This window comes from Maniola jurtina, chromosome 5, assembly GCF_905333055.1.
Source record: "Maniola jurtina chromosome 5, ilManJurt1.1, whole genome shotgun sequence".
Lineage (NCBI taxonomy): Eukaryota > Metazoa > Arthropoda > Insecta > Lepidoptera > Nymphalidae > Maniola > Maniola jurtina.
In genome coordinates, this window is record NC_060033.1 from 6,700,669 (window position 1) to 6,715,215 (window position 14,547).

The 14,547-nt window shown below is 33.0% G+C and overlaps 1 protein-coding gene across 5 annotated transcripts in view; it reads right to left on the minus strand.

Annotated features, from left to right (window-relative positions):
* LOC123865745 overlaps positions 1-14,547 on the minus strand; it is a 112,369-nt gene that overhangs the window by 40,359 nt on the left and 57,463 nt on the right. For 3 of the 5 annotated variants that reach the window (XM_045906962.1, XM_045906964.1, XM_045906961.1), the window contains one exon: positions 10,000-10,032. The exons of the other annotated variants lie outside the window; for them this stretch is intronic. The gene's annotated coding sequence lies outside the window, so the exon portion shown is untranslated. The remainder of the gene's footprint in view (positions 1-9,999; positions 10,033-14,547) is intronic. 5 annotated transcript variants of the gene reach the window in all.

Sequence of the window (14,547 nt, forward strand, 5' to 3'; positions counted from 1 at the left end):
TGTTGTTGTTGCCTGAGTTTGGGCTCACTTGACAATTCTTCTCTACTCCTCCCTGCCTTTTTTCGGTAAATCATCTATGTGATCTTCATATTGCGACTTGCCACATGGCCTGATACATTCGACCTTCCCTCGACTGGTCACCTACTAGTTGTTCTATGGACATTTGCGCCTAGATTTGTAAATGAATGAAATAGGGGCACGAGCCTGAATAGTGGAGAATAGGTTTTCCGTAAATTGACTTCATTCGGAACATATTATGCAGCATGATCCAGAATTCTTCTCCTGTAAATCTTGCTAGCGTTTATTCTCTTCTTCTTATTCTCTCGTGAGCGTCTCATACGCATAAAATTTTATAACCCCTCAAAATTGAGACAAGGAGAATTAAAAATGGAAACGAATTCGCCGATTTGTTATTAACTCTTTGTCGTTAAATTCGTCAGCAAAATTATCCTTAAGTTACCATCGACAATTTATCGTACTCGTAAGTACTAATATATTATTAAGTATTTATCTTAGAACAGTTAAAACTTTAAAGTTTACTTTATAGTTTGTAATCTGTTTGTAACACACATTTTATGAGACAGACCGCTATGAACATCATGTTATTTTATTAGGCACTAAACTGACTTGGGAATAACTGAATATCAACAGTTTGTTCGCTACTGTTTGACCTAGGTCGGTACCGTTAACCTTTGCAATATCACAATTGTAACCAATTTTCTATTTAATTAGAAGCACCTTCAATTTCGTACCTAGCTGGCAAGAACTAGCTACGTTTTTTAGCAACCACAGATAAGATTCCCTTAACTGTGCTAACTTTCTGGTTATTTTTGGTTTACACTTTACAGGCTAACATGACATACTAATTTAACGTTTTTGTGTATAAAAAAATAATTACCTATTATGCGTGCAGTTTTAAATAAAAATAGGTACATATTATTAATATTAACCAAAAATAATACATATAAATAGAGAGGGATCCATAGTGTAGATATCTTTTCAAGCGTTTTTAGGTTTTGTAGCGCTCTTGAGAATGAAAAAAAAAAAGAATGAACTTAAGAAAATAATATAATAACGAAACTTAGGAAAATAAATTCTTACTTGACAGTCTGAGAGCAGCCCGCTTAGACTACAGCGGACAGACAAACCGGACCAGTTTAAACAATTATCCACATAAGATTTCAAAAGTCTCATATTCCTCCAGACAGGAATCCTGTCAAATGGTGAAAGATTTTTTCAAATAGGTTCAGTGGTTCCAAAGATTACTCTCCACATACACACCAAGTCACAAAATACGCATTCTTCCTTTGTAATTTAGTCTGTGATTCTGTATGGATTTCACTCAGGTAATTCACCACCGGCTTCACACATGTCGATACGACTGAAGCAGATTAATCCTGAAGATTAAATAAAATGGATCTTGGTTCTTTCTTCTAGATATTTATTGTAGGTACAGCTTAAAATCGGGAACTCATAAGGAACTAGCCAATGAAAAATAAAACTTTCCAATAAACACCTTTTAGGGATAATAAATGAGCAATATTTATAATACTACGATTTGACATTTATATAGAGGTCAGCTCTTTGTAAACGGCGTAAAAATGACGAAGGACCTTGTTTGGTCATCAGAGTTATCAATCTTCATTGTTTATGCATGGAATCAAATTACATTGCAGTTATTTGAGATTGAAGTATTAAGTAAGATGCAAAATAACAGACATATTTTTTTTTATAAAAGCACTGTTGAATATTGTTTTACCTTGTACCCCAATTTTATTCATCTTTTAGTGTCTCCGATGCCAGTGAACCGATTTTAAGTTGCAATAATAGGTATTATTAAAACATTATTATCTTAAAATTTTAAAACTTGTATTAGGTTCACTTACAAGTAGAAATGATACTGTGATATCAAACTAAAATAATATTATGATAGTTCATTTGTATGCAAAAAGTAGAATTTTATCATATTTTGTCATAAATTAAAAAAGTACTGAGTCTAATAATAAAAAAAACATTTTTTCTTTTAAATTCCGGGAGAGCGAGTAGGTAGGTAAATGTATCAACTTTTTCGCTTTAACAAAAACTCGTGCGCAGATTATTATTATAAATTTTGAGTCCATATTTTTTTGGTTGTCACTCAAAACTTAATGACTTCATTTTTCTCCTCAGCATTTTTGCGTAAAACTTGTTACACACTGTCCGCATAACATTCGTCTTTTTTGAAAAAAAAAACTCAAATAATTATGTTGAATTAATGTTCAGTCAAACATACTAGTAACCAAAAGCTTAATTTGCTATAATCCGCTAAACCATTGTTGCCATCATGTCCGATAAACCATGGTTTAGCGATTATAGCAAATTAAGCTTTTGGTTCCTTGTATATCATGGACTTCCGCAAAATAACGCCTGCTTCTATAATACATTTCAGTCAAACAGTTTTTCCGACTCTAGGTAGTTCCGACACATAGTTGTTAATAGCTCTGACTAACTGAGGTCTACCAAAAACTTCTTTCAACTTATTTACTGTGGTACCTAGAACTGTTTACTAACTAACCATAATGTGTAACAATATACATTTGAACGCTAAAAGGGAAACTCAATTTTTTTCGCTGATAGGCAAAAAATGACATGACGAAACTATACTTAATAATTTTTAAATTACAAGTTTATCATAGGTTTAAGGATGGAATAAGTATTATGGTACAAGTAGTTACAGGAAATATTCTCGCACCTACTACCTGCCTTCCTACCTACATATTAAAGCAGCCTCTGTCTAATATGCGCAAACGCAATGTACGAGTACTTAAATAACATTAAGCTTAGTTCGTACAGACAGTAGCAAAAGGCACATCAAACGCCTGTCATCTGAGCTAAGCCTAACATAAACTTGAATACGACATAAATTACGTGAGAGCCCCTCACAAGTTGTGACGCAGGTGTGTGTTTGTCTTTATAATTGCGCTCTCGAGTAATGTGGTAATCTCATTACGTTTTTGTGCTAGGTCAACGCCCTGTAAATATATCAGGTACTATCCTGCCGCTGGTATTTCTTTAAGGCTCGAAAGTTTTTATGGAGACATTTCTTATGGATGATAAGCTTAAAAAATCGTCTTGATTGCTATTGAATACTTATATAGTTACAATATGGATTATTGTATAATTATGTTTTAAGATTAACCGGCGAGGTCGAAGTAAAGTACGAACATTTTCGGCTAGGAAAATAATAATATTAATTAATAGACCTAAGAAAGACTTTTTCTTCTAATAAACTTATACAAGTACTTTTGAAATAGATAATATTAAATCGCAATCGGTTAGTATTTCCGTTTCATTCGCTCTTGGCAATCACTTAAACCGACAGGTGTTATGCATAATTTACTTAAATAACCGAAGCGCAGGCGCTAATTCGGTTCAAAGTCAAGATCACGCCAAATGCCAATTCAAATAAACAGATTTCTAAGGCCAAATGCCAAATACGTGAAAGTTTCCATAATTTGCGGCAAATAGTATGTCAAGATAGTTCTTTTTGTCGTTTGTATGATAAATTGCCTAGATATTATTATCTGCATGTAGGTAAGTTGAACCTAACACTTGTTAACTTTTTTTAATTTCTTAGTTGATAAATATAATAATTTTGCTTTTATGTAAAAATAATCTCTATTAGACTTTTATTAAAGCTTTAGTTTTAGCGTTTGCTGCACCAAACGCGTTAGCAAATTACAGTAAATTTTTAAACATATTATTCAAAACCTATTCGAGTCGGCTTAGGTACTATTCATAAATGATCTGTTTTAATTTCTCTTCATATAATACTTTTGCATTGCTATTAGCTAGACCTTTTAGTTGAACTTCAAAATTTCTACGAGCTTTGAGGTCATAAGTGATCGTTCAGATGAATATTTAATCTGTTTTAACCCCCGACCCAAAAAGAGCGGTGTTATAAGTTTAAGTGTGTGTCTGTGTATCTATCTGTGGCATCGTAGCTCCTAAACTAATGAACCGATTTTGATTTCGTTTTTTTTTTGTTTGAAAGGTGGTTTGATCGAGAGTGTTCTTAGCTATAATCCAAGAAAATCGGTTCAGCCGTTTGAAAGTTATCAGCTCTTTTCTAGTTTTCTTCTAGAGGTTTTCGTGTCGGGGATTTTTTAAATTTTGGGTTATTCAATTGCTTTATCAATACAATCGTCTGGTATACGCTCTCGAAACCAGGGTAGGTACCTACGCTCTCATTTCAAAGGCTTGGTGGTGAATGCTAAACAAGTGAAAGTCTATCGGGCGATATTCCAAAAGTCGTTAACATAGTGTCCAGTCATTAAGAAGATACATATTAATATGTAGCATGGTTATTTTGTTGTGTAATATGGTTACAAGAATAATTTATTATTATATCACTTCTGGCTTTCTCTTATTTTCTCATAGTATTTCGCAATAAAATGGTAATGAAATTATCTATAAAAATACGTTAAATATTAATAAAATCAATTCGATGTGTTTTGAGACGTAAAAATATTATTTAGCCTTCTAATAATTTAACATTTAATTAATTAATGTATATGGCCTTAATATGTCAAAGTCTTCCTATTTATTAAAATCGTACACTTTGCACAATCCTTGGACCGTTCAGGCTAAAAGAATAGTAACAAAGTTTCATTTGAAAAAGAAGGCGCCATAGATATAAAAACAGTAATAACAATTAAGCTACATAATATATCTAAGTATATACTGGAGGACCAAGATAAAAACTAAATATGCATAAAATAAGCTTAATATAGACGATCACTTGAAAACACAAATAAACCCAACAGCTTCTTAGAAATACTTTATATAGGTACATTATGACATACATTACGTATAAATGTACTTGATAGTGGTGCGCTATGTCGATAAATTCTTATCGACATGCTAATGTACCCATAAATTATTTACGACTTTCATCCTAGGAATGGGTTCTGTAAATTAACATGCCATGTTTGGATTTTATAGCGAAGATGTTATTGCTATTGCGTATCTAAACATTTAACTATCTCAAGTAATAGCTGTATATCAGGGAAGCGACTTTAATGAACCTATACTGATAATAATAAAATAAACTTAGAGTTCGTTTGATGATATATAAATTTATTGTATTTTATTTTATCATGGGTATTTATTTGGTTTTTTATTTTATCATGGGTATTTATTTTGTTATATGTGGACTTTAAAATTGTACCTATTGCTGTTTTATTTTAATCTTAAATGAGGTTTTGATTTTAACACGTCAAGCTTAACACCATGGATTTAAATTAGAAATAAAATCATTTAGGCCTAGATAATTAGACATGCAAGTTAAACAATTTAATGTTATTTAAATATCGATATATGTATTATCACCAGGCACATCTCTTGGGAACACTAAGCGATATGTCACTGCGCCTACGCGGATTCCTATCGCTTGTCACAGCCTAGATAACCTTGATGACCTGAATACACTCGACATTACACTGGGGACCTAAGTGTTGATAATTGTTTTGAGGTATTCACTATTCTTGTATCACAGAATCCTCTCCATACAGCTAGGCTGTGGTTTTATTTATGCTTGCGGTAGAGCTTTACCCATAAAGTAGAGTTTACACGACATGTTTTTTAACTTTTTACATTTTTAACCCATGCACAACAATCTCGTTTGTTACCCCTTACTTTTCTATTAGCTGATTGAGAGTTATCCTAAACTTATCCGCATGGATTTAGATTATGTAAATATGCTGTGGAATGTTTTTGTTACTCTGGGATGAAAAGTATCCGTTGCTGGTTTCCAGGATGTACCAGTAAGTTATCTTTATGCCAATGAATAATTAAAATAAAATAAAAAAGTTGAGTATTGAAAGTGTGCTTTACGGCATAAGAGAATAAATAAAAATAAAACACGAAAACATTTAATTAGAGGAATTAATAAATAAAAATAATATAGAATAGCTCGCAAGGTGAAGATGAGAAAGTGTTTTGTAAAATAAATAAATGAACTAATAGGTAATATAACTTTTGAATAATTAAAAAATGGATTTGAATTTCACTTTAATTTAGGTAAATGTACAAACTTTGACCTCTGACGTTTCTATGTATGTATGTATTAATATCTTCTCAAGTGGTGATGACATTTTGTAATTCACAAAGCAGGTCAAATGACCTCAGGCATTTGAGTGTTTGGTGCGACTTGTGTGTATATTCCATGGTTTTATTGTTTTGCTGGAAAATTCCCGATCAAAAATATTTTCATAATTTTATTGAAAGATATTATGTCAAATTTTATAGCTTTACAAGATTTTATAATTACTTCACAGAAATTCTTTAGGTGAAATAAATTTTGCATAATGGCGGCATGCGAGTGACCTATTGCAATAATCAATAATATAATATATTTTGTAGTTTCGCAATCAGTAAATATTTTATAATTATTGCTTTTAATTTATCACGATAAAATAAGTAACTATTATGTAATGGAACTATTTTAAATAATACTATGACGTTCTATAAGTATCCAATGTTTGATAAAATAAAAACTAATTATAGCTTTTCACATTTGAAATTAAGTAAATTTAATCAGGAACTAGGTTCGTTACTTAACCAAAGCATTGCTTTGGACTGCAAAAATTATTTTAGGTTTTTCTATATTTTGAAATATCAGATTTGATGTCAGGATGGGCTGCCTTAATAACGCCCAAATGACACTGGCCTAATAGTCTCGTATTTCCGAAGACCAATGGCCACCCTAAAGAACCGTGGCATGTGCGCATATACTCTATCGGTACGGTACTTTGCTTATGTATTGAATAAAATATGCTCTATGACTTATGACTCCTACATATTATGTACAGTACCTACCATGTGATTGGACAGTTACCTTCTTAGCCCCCGACCCAAAAAGAGGGGTGTTATAAGTTTGACGTGTGTATCTGTGTATCTGTCTGTGGCATCGTAGCTCCTAAACTAATGAACCGATTTTAATTTAGTTTTTTTTTTGTTTGAAAGGTGGCTTGATCGAGAGTGTTCTTAGCTAATAATCCAAGAAAATCGGTTCAGCCGTTTGAAAGTTATCAGCTTTTTCTAGTTACTGTAACCTTCACTTGTCGGGGGTGTTATAAATTTTTAATTTACACTTGTATTAGTGGCAAAGTTTCACGGTGAATCGTTTGTGTGCCACCCATGTGTACAATTAGGTATACAGGAAGTCCGGTCACGATTTTTAGGGTACCGTAATATTGTGTGCTTTCAATAATGATCGGTAAGAATTGATGTACGTGATGAAAGGTTCGGATTTCGATGTATGCTCACCCTGCAGTCATAAATGTTCGGTTATACCACTTTGCGTTTACCAGTCGATTTTCTGTGCAAGCTTAGTTTACCTAAGTTTTAGCATTTTTGCGGTTATAACAGCGTATCTTGCAGTGTTAGCTATCATCTTCAGTCTACTTGTATACAATAATTATTCTCGATAATATTCAAAGATGGCTCGCGGCGCTTTAAGTTTTTTCCGTCGCAAAGCTGATTTGAATAATAGCCATCGTTATTATTAAAGAATGTCGTGAAACTTGTGTCATTCCGGTTTAAGTGTCTATAATGTATCAGCTGTTTGTATATTTTTCATGCACATTTATAGAATTAACTAGAATGATTGCCGCGCGTTCGTCCGCGTGTTTTTTAGTTTTAAAAATCCCGTGGGAACTCATCGATTTTCCAGGATACAAAGTAGCCTATATCCAGGACGCAAGCTGTTTCCGTAACCTGCGTCAAAATCAGTTACAGACAGACACGCTTTCGCATTTATAATATTAGTATGGGTGTGAAAGAGTTATTTACTATAGAAAAAGTTACACACGATGGTCTCTTCCTTTTTTTCCGGGACAAAAGAAGCCTATGTAATTTCCATGGGATTCAAGCTTTCCTTGTACCAAATGTCGTTAAAAACGGTTAACCAGATGGATCGCGAAAAGTTAAAGTTAGAGTAAGTATAACAAACATTTATAAAAAAATCGTGAGAAACTTATTTGGCCCAGTAAAAAAGCTAAAATGAAATTAAGAATAAAAATAAATTGTTCCACAAATGTGTATTCAACATAGTAGCCTATTAGCGGCCATAAAAATAATAGTAAAGATCCTTTTCGAAAGAGCCAATAAAAAAGTATCACAGCGCAGTTCAAATTAAAAGGATTAAATGTACTGATAAAATGCAAATGCGGAGCCTTTACGATCCCCAATGCCTATAAAATCGGCCCAAGAAGTCCTACGCTACTAAAGATGATATAGCGATATAAGAGCAAAAAAGTGTGTCGCGAGGTGGCGACTTTGTTTTATATTAAGGGACCCTTCCTCAAAGATCTATTCTTTATTATAGATTATTTATTATAGATTACATAATTTATATATATTATAGATTATATAATTATTTAGTTGCATATAGTTAGTATCTAGTAGGGTTGGTCTTTTTGATTTTCCGGGATCAAAAAACAGCCTATGTCCCTCGAGTTTTCGTTTTTCATGTCAAAGATCTTCATCCATATCATCAGTAACTTTAAAAAGGACCAACTATGTGTTTTATAAAAACACGCGTCGAATTGAGAGTCTAATCACTGTTTTGAAGTCCGTTAAAAGCAATTTAAATAACAATAATCCTAAAACTCATAAATATATCTTAATTCTTCTTTTAACAGGGCTCTCTCCGTCACTCGTTTCATACAATCGTAGTTCCAATTTCATTTGAATATTAAGCAACCAAAGTCCATGAAATTTTGCAGACATATTCTAAAAACTAATATCTGTGTTTGTGGTGTTTTAGATTTTTCTAAAAATATGTAGTTTTAAAATTACAGGGGCTCAGAGATTTGTATGAAAATTTTAAAGACCGCGTAACTTTGAAAGCGAATATTTTAACAGAAATCTGGAAAACCACAGACATAGATATTAGTTTCTAGAATATGTCTGCAAAATTTCATGGACTTTGGTTGCTTAATATTCAAATGAAATTGGAACTACGATTGTATGAAACGAGTGGAAACGAGTGATGGAGAGAGCCCTCTTAAGGATTTTATCTTGTCTGGTTTCGAGATCGCATATTTCAACGGAAAAGTTACGCGTTTAAAAAGTCTAAGATATTTACTGTATTCCTAATAAGCTCTGCAGCAAGCCACGACAAGTCCTGCCTAGATACAATCTAGGATCTTTGTAATGGTCAGGTTTGTCCACTTGTGCGGTGGAAAAAAATTGTCAAGCAATTGAACCTGCTACGTGATTACCTTTACTAGCCTTCAGTAAGTTAAACGGATTTAGTGGTCTGCACTTGCGTTAGGCTGGGTGCACATTTATATTATAACTACAGGATGCCCGCGACTTCGTCCGGGTGGATTTAGGTTTTTAAAGATCCCGTGGGAACTATTTGATTTTCCGGGATAAAAAGTTGCCTGTGTCAATAACAGGGACGCAAGCTACCTCGGTACCAAATTTCATACAAATCTGTTAAGCGGATGGGTTTTTGGGAATCCCGTGGGAACTCTTTCCGGGATAAAAAGTAGCCTATGTCCGTCCCAGGGATATAAGCTAACCCTATACCAAATTTAGTCAAAATCGGTTAAACTGTTGGGCCGTGAAAAGGTAGCAGACAGACAGACAGACACACTTTCGCATTTATAATATTAGTATGGAAGTATGGTTTTTTGTTGATGTTTACAGGCACAGTTCACGATACTTAGGGATCTTGTAACAAAACGTTGAGGCTTCCGCGTCACTGGTAGGCGTCAAATGTTCCTACATTTGACGCTAGCTTGACGAAGTCTAAATTGCGAAAAGGTTTCGCAATGGGATGTGATAAACCAAAATGCTCCTAGGTACTATAATTGATGGTTTTTCTACGATCTAGGTAGGATTTTATCCAGATCAGTATAATATGATATTTTCTGCTGCAATTCTAATTCAGCATGTAATTGATCACAGGATTATTTTATTTACTTTTTATTTACAAAATATTCTTACCTTCTTATTGTAGTAAGTTTGGGTCATCCAAATCTGAAAAGGAAAAGTAAAAAATTAATAATTTAGCATAAACGAAAATTCAAAAAAAAAATAATAATTAAAGGTAAGAAAATTAAGAAAGAACGACAATTTTACAAAGTATGAATATTGTGCATTATGGTGAATTAAATGTTTACTTGGCAGAAGGTATTGTTTATGATCCCGGATAGACCTCAATAAAATGATAAAAAAATGTCAGTCAGTTCAGGCTACCAACACTTAAACCAAAAATTTAAAATTATGAAATACCTAACAGTCGTTTTTTTTTAATTTTCAAATTAATTCTAATATCAAGAATTTAAATTTCATAATTTGTGAATTAAAACCATTAACATTACTTTAGTTTTTATATCTATCGACATTCTGAGTAGGTACTATTAAACATTAGTCGGTTACTGTGTCGGTGTTGGCTGGCGGGCGTGCTCTGCCTTTTTGGAGTGTTTTTTTTTTTGTTAAAATTGACTGGAAAGCGCTCTAAGGGGGTGCCGCGCGTGTGTCGGCGAGCGCCGGCACAGACGGGGTCCACACTTGTATAGTTTAACTAACTTGTTACAAATAACTACAAACTTGACATCTTTGTAAAGCCAGACGAGAGAGAAAAAAAAAACATTAGTGTGTCGGTGACGCGACCTTGAAGTTTTTACTCATCCAAAAATCGCCCAACGCGTCTAAATAAGCTTTCACTTCGAAAGTTTCATGCTTTTCATTTGGGGAGTTCGATGCTATTTGGAATCTATAAAATAGTAAGTAGGAACTAAGTACCTTCGTTTAACTCATACGTCCTTATAAGCAACTTCAAGTTCTTAAATACAAAAAATATGAGACATAAAGTAACCGTAAGTATGTTTCCTTGTTGTAAGACGAGATATTCAGGGTTCCATACGTTTAGTTTTGATGATACTAAATGACGTTACGCGTGGATAACCACCCCTGTGCTAAAACTATGACAATAAAGAATGAACTCTACCATTTCAACAATAAAACTCAAACTTATATAACACCGTTAAAAACATGGTAGAGCAAAACATGGATTGGATGGAATGGATGGTTATTTGAAAAGAGACTCTACAAAACAGTCTTAAGATTGCTTTTGTTGTTTGTAACATAACGAAAGAATTATAATGATTTGTATGTCTACCATGGGTGATATTTTGCAGTAATATGCGTGCGAAAGGCATAACGATAGGTTTATTATTTTGCAACTGTGATCTAATAAGTACTATTAGTACAACTAGCTAGCTTCCTGCTTACCTTACTAGCTTCCCTTATTTACCCGATGGTTATGGTGTGGTTATGGCATTAGTAATACTCAACTACATATTATTATTGGCTTGTAATCAGAACTAAAAAGATTATATACTCAGTTGTGGGCCGGTTATGATTATGATGATGATGATGATGATGAATCACACTAATATTATAAAGGCGAAAGTTTGTGTGTATGTGTGTGTGTGTGTGTGTATGTTTGTTACTCCTTCACGCAAAAACTACTAAATGGATTTAGCTGAAAGGAATGGAGACTGATAATATCCTGGATTAGCACATAGAGTTCCCACGGCATTCCAAAAAACCTAAATCCACGCGGGCGAAGTCGCGGGCATCGGGTAGTGTAACATATAGACGGTTAAACGTCGTGATTTGTGAACTCCATACATACATTTATCGTTACGTTTTTTGCTAATCAACTTACATTGTTATGTTGTATCTATAACAAAATAATTATAGTTCTTCAACATGATATTTTGAAATCTCAACATCTTTGAGTAATATGACTTACGTAGAATTACAATCAAGGAGGGAAACCTTACAAAGTTGCCTTAAAAAAAGAACATCAGGATGTCGGGACCGCTTAACCAATGCCGGTGTTGTGTAAAGATTATACGTGCACAAGGTTTTAAAAACGCCTTGAATTTTAGATGCGTTTTATTCCGGAATGATGCAGATATGCTCTCAAAAGTAAGTAGTTATTTCCCGGTGGGATTCGTTTAGAAAATAATCTAAATAAATATTGGTTATTTTGCGATGAACTTGTGACAACGTACCAACAATACTATTATGAAACTGATTAATTAAGTGCGAGAGCATAACTAAAATACAACTACGGTTTATACTTCACTCAGATTTTCACTCAAAGTGTGGGAAAATATTGTATAGTAATGGCAACTGTAAATGATAAAACATATTATATTAATTAATTATTATTCGCTTTTTATCTTGATGTATCTACATAATATTATTTGGTTATTATTAGTTTCTTAATTGCTTTTAATATTTGGCTGCAAATGCGCTTAATTTTTTATCGTTAATGATAAAAATTATAGCCTAGGTATTCAAATGTTAGCATAATTATTTATGTAAAGCATTATGTGCATCTTTATAATAACAAATTAAAACAGTCGCATAAGAAATCAAAGATCATCAAGTTTCAAAGAAACTTTCAAAAAATATAAAATATATTTTAATATGTGCATCGGAATGATTTCAGTGTACGTTGCTCGTAAAAGGAAGGCGTGGATCCCATAATAATGAAGTATAGGAATTTTTAATAGAAATTCTAAATTGAAGCGATTCTTGCAATTAAGTTGCAGTGTTATTTTGCTGCTAGATTAAAACCATCCGGGTTTTGCTTCTTTTTTGAGGAATCTTAATACCATGGCCTATGAAACCTGACTTAGACTTGGTTAATACGTATCTGTATTCAGCTTAATTTAGCACTAATGATTAATTTTTCTTTTCACTTTTAGTAACTTTTTGGCTTTCATCTTTTGCTATTAGCCATAAAATTAAAGGCATTTTTCTCTTAATACACACATACATGTTATCAAAAGTGCGTGAAGTGTGCCAATTTGCACTTGACCGGTCAGCATGGCGGCCTAAACCCTTGAGACCCAGGCTCAGTTTGGATTATGGAATCATCTGAATGGCAAGGTGTATTAAGTCCGTAGATAATAATAATTAGTTATTAGGTTGAATGAGAAAAGGTAGGAAACGCTTATTATGTATCAATCGGAAATTTCCAACGAGCCTTCGTGATGAGGTAAGGAAGTTAACAGACAGAATGTTAACAGATTTTTCTATAGACAATGCCCTGAGTTCATTGATCTTTTACTTAGCATCTTACACTTTGAAGGAGCACTTTCAACTTATGTTAGGCTAGGTTTACAATATTGCAATTAGTATGTAAAAAATGTCATTATACTATCAGTTTCAGGTACTTTTATTTGCACACTTACATTTTTAACGTTACTTATTAATTTTTACACTAAATCGACCACTAAAAAAGTTTAAAAAAATTTAAGAGGGAAATAAAAGTAGGTAAGTATCTAATATTGGTTATTATGTATTCACTGAAATTAACGAACCATAAGGCAAACAAAAAATTACTTATAATTTAAAGTTTATTTTTTAAAACTAGACTTATCTAGCAGTTACAAACGTATGGTAGCAATGTTTACAGTACATTAAATTAAAAATTGTTACGACTTTCTTAAAGGACAAATCCAAAATTAAAAAACTAGAAGAAAATTGCAATAGAGAAGTTCATAGTGCGAGTGTAATAAAGTGTGAATGTATCTACTTGAAGTTCTTTCCCCAACAAGTTCATCGCCCTCATAGACACCACCGTAACCGTCGCACATCCTATGACATCATGGGAACTATAGCTTTCAGTATCGAGAAATGTACTATCTCCCCATTAATATGCATGGTGTGTTTTATGAACAATACTTATGGTATTTAATATGCACGGACGCGACGCGATGCGGACGCCATATTGATTTTATGGTGCCATGGCAATAATTATAGTTCTTAGGGTTTACGCTGAGATTTTATAATACATACTTATATACAATCCATAGATATAAAATGCAACGTCTATCCGTCTGGCTGTGCGCAAATTGAGTTTTGCATGACAGTTTATTAAGTAGGTACAATATTCAATAGTGAGTTCAATAGTGAGTGAGTATAGAATTTATGATGTACGCTCTTAAATATAGATAGGTAAGTACTTATTATAAGCCAAATTAGAATGTGGTGATCGGCGTTCGAGTCTTTTGATCTTAAAAGGCCCCATATTGAAAATTTTGCCATATTTGGAGACCCATAATTTAAAATCCATTAAACAAAGTCGGTGTAATATTTGAACATAATGCTTTTATAAAAAATTACATGCACAGCTGCTGTAGTCACAATTTTACAAATCTTAAATTATTTTTATTGTATAAACGCTTCGTTTCCTTTATCCTGCTATATGCACAGAAACCTTTGTAATTGGAGATACACTTTTAAAAGCACCAGTACGAGTACTTGAATTAAAGCATAGTTTACGAGTGTAATCATATAATGTAGCATGTCAGTTGAAAGCGACATCAGCGTTAATCAAACAAACAAGCATCCGTGACTCATATACATGCATTTACGTCCTTATTATTAAGATAAGCCTACACATGTCAACGTACTCTGCAAAATGTTGTATGGATTACAAAAAAATGCATGAATCATGTGTAAGTT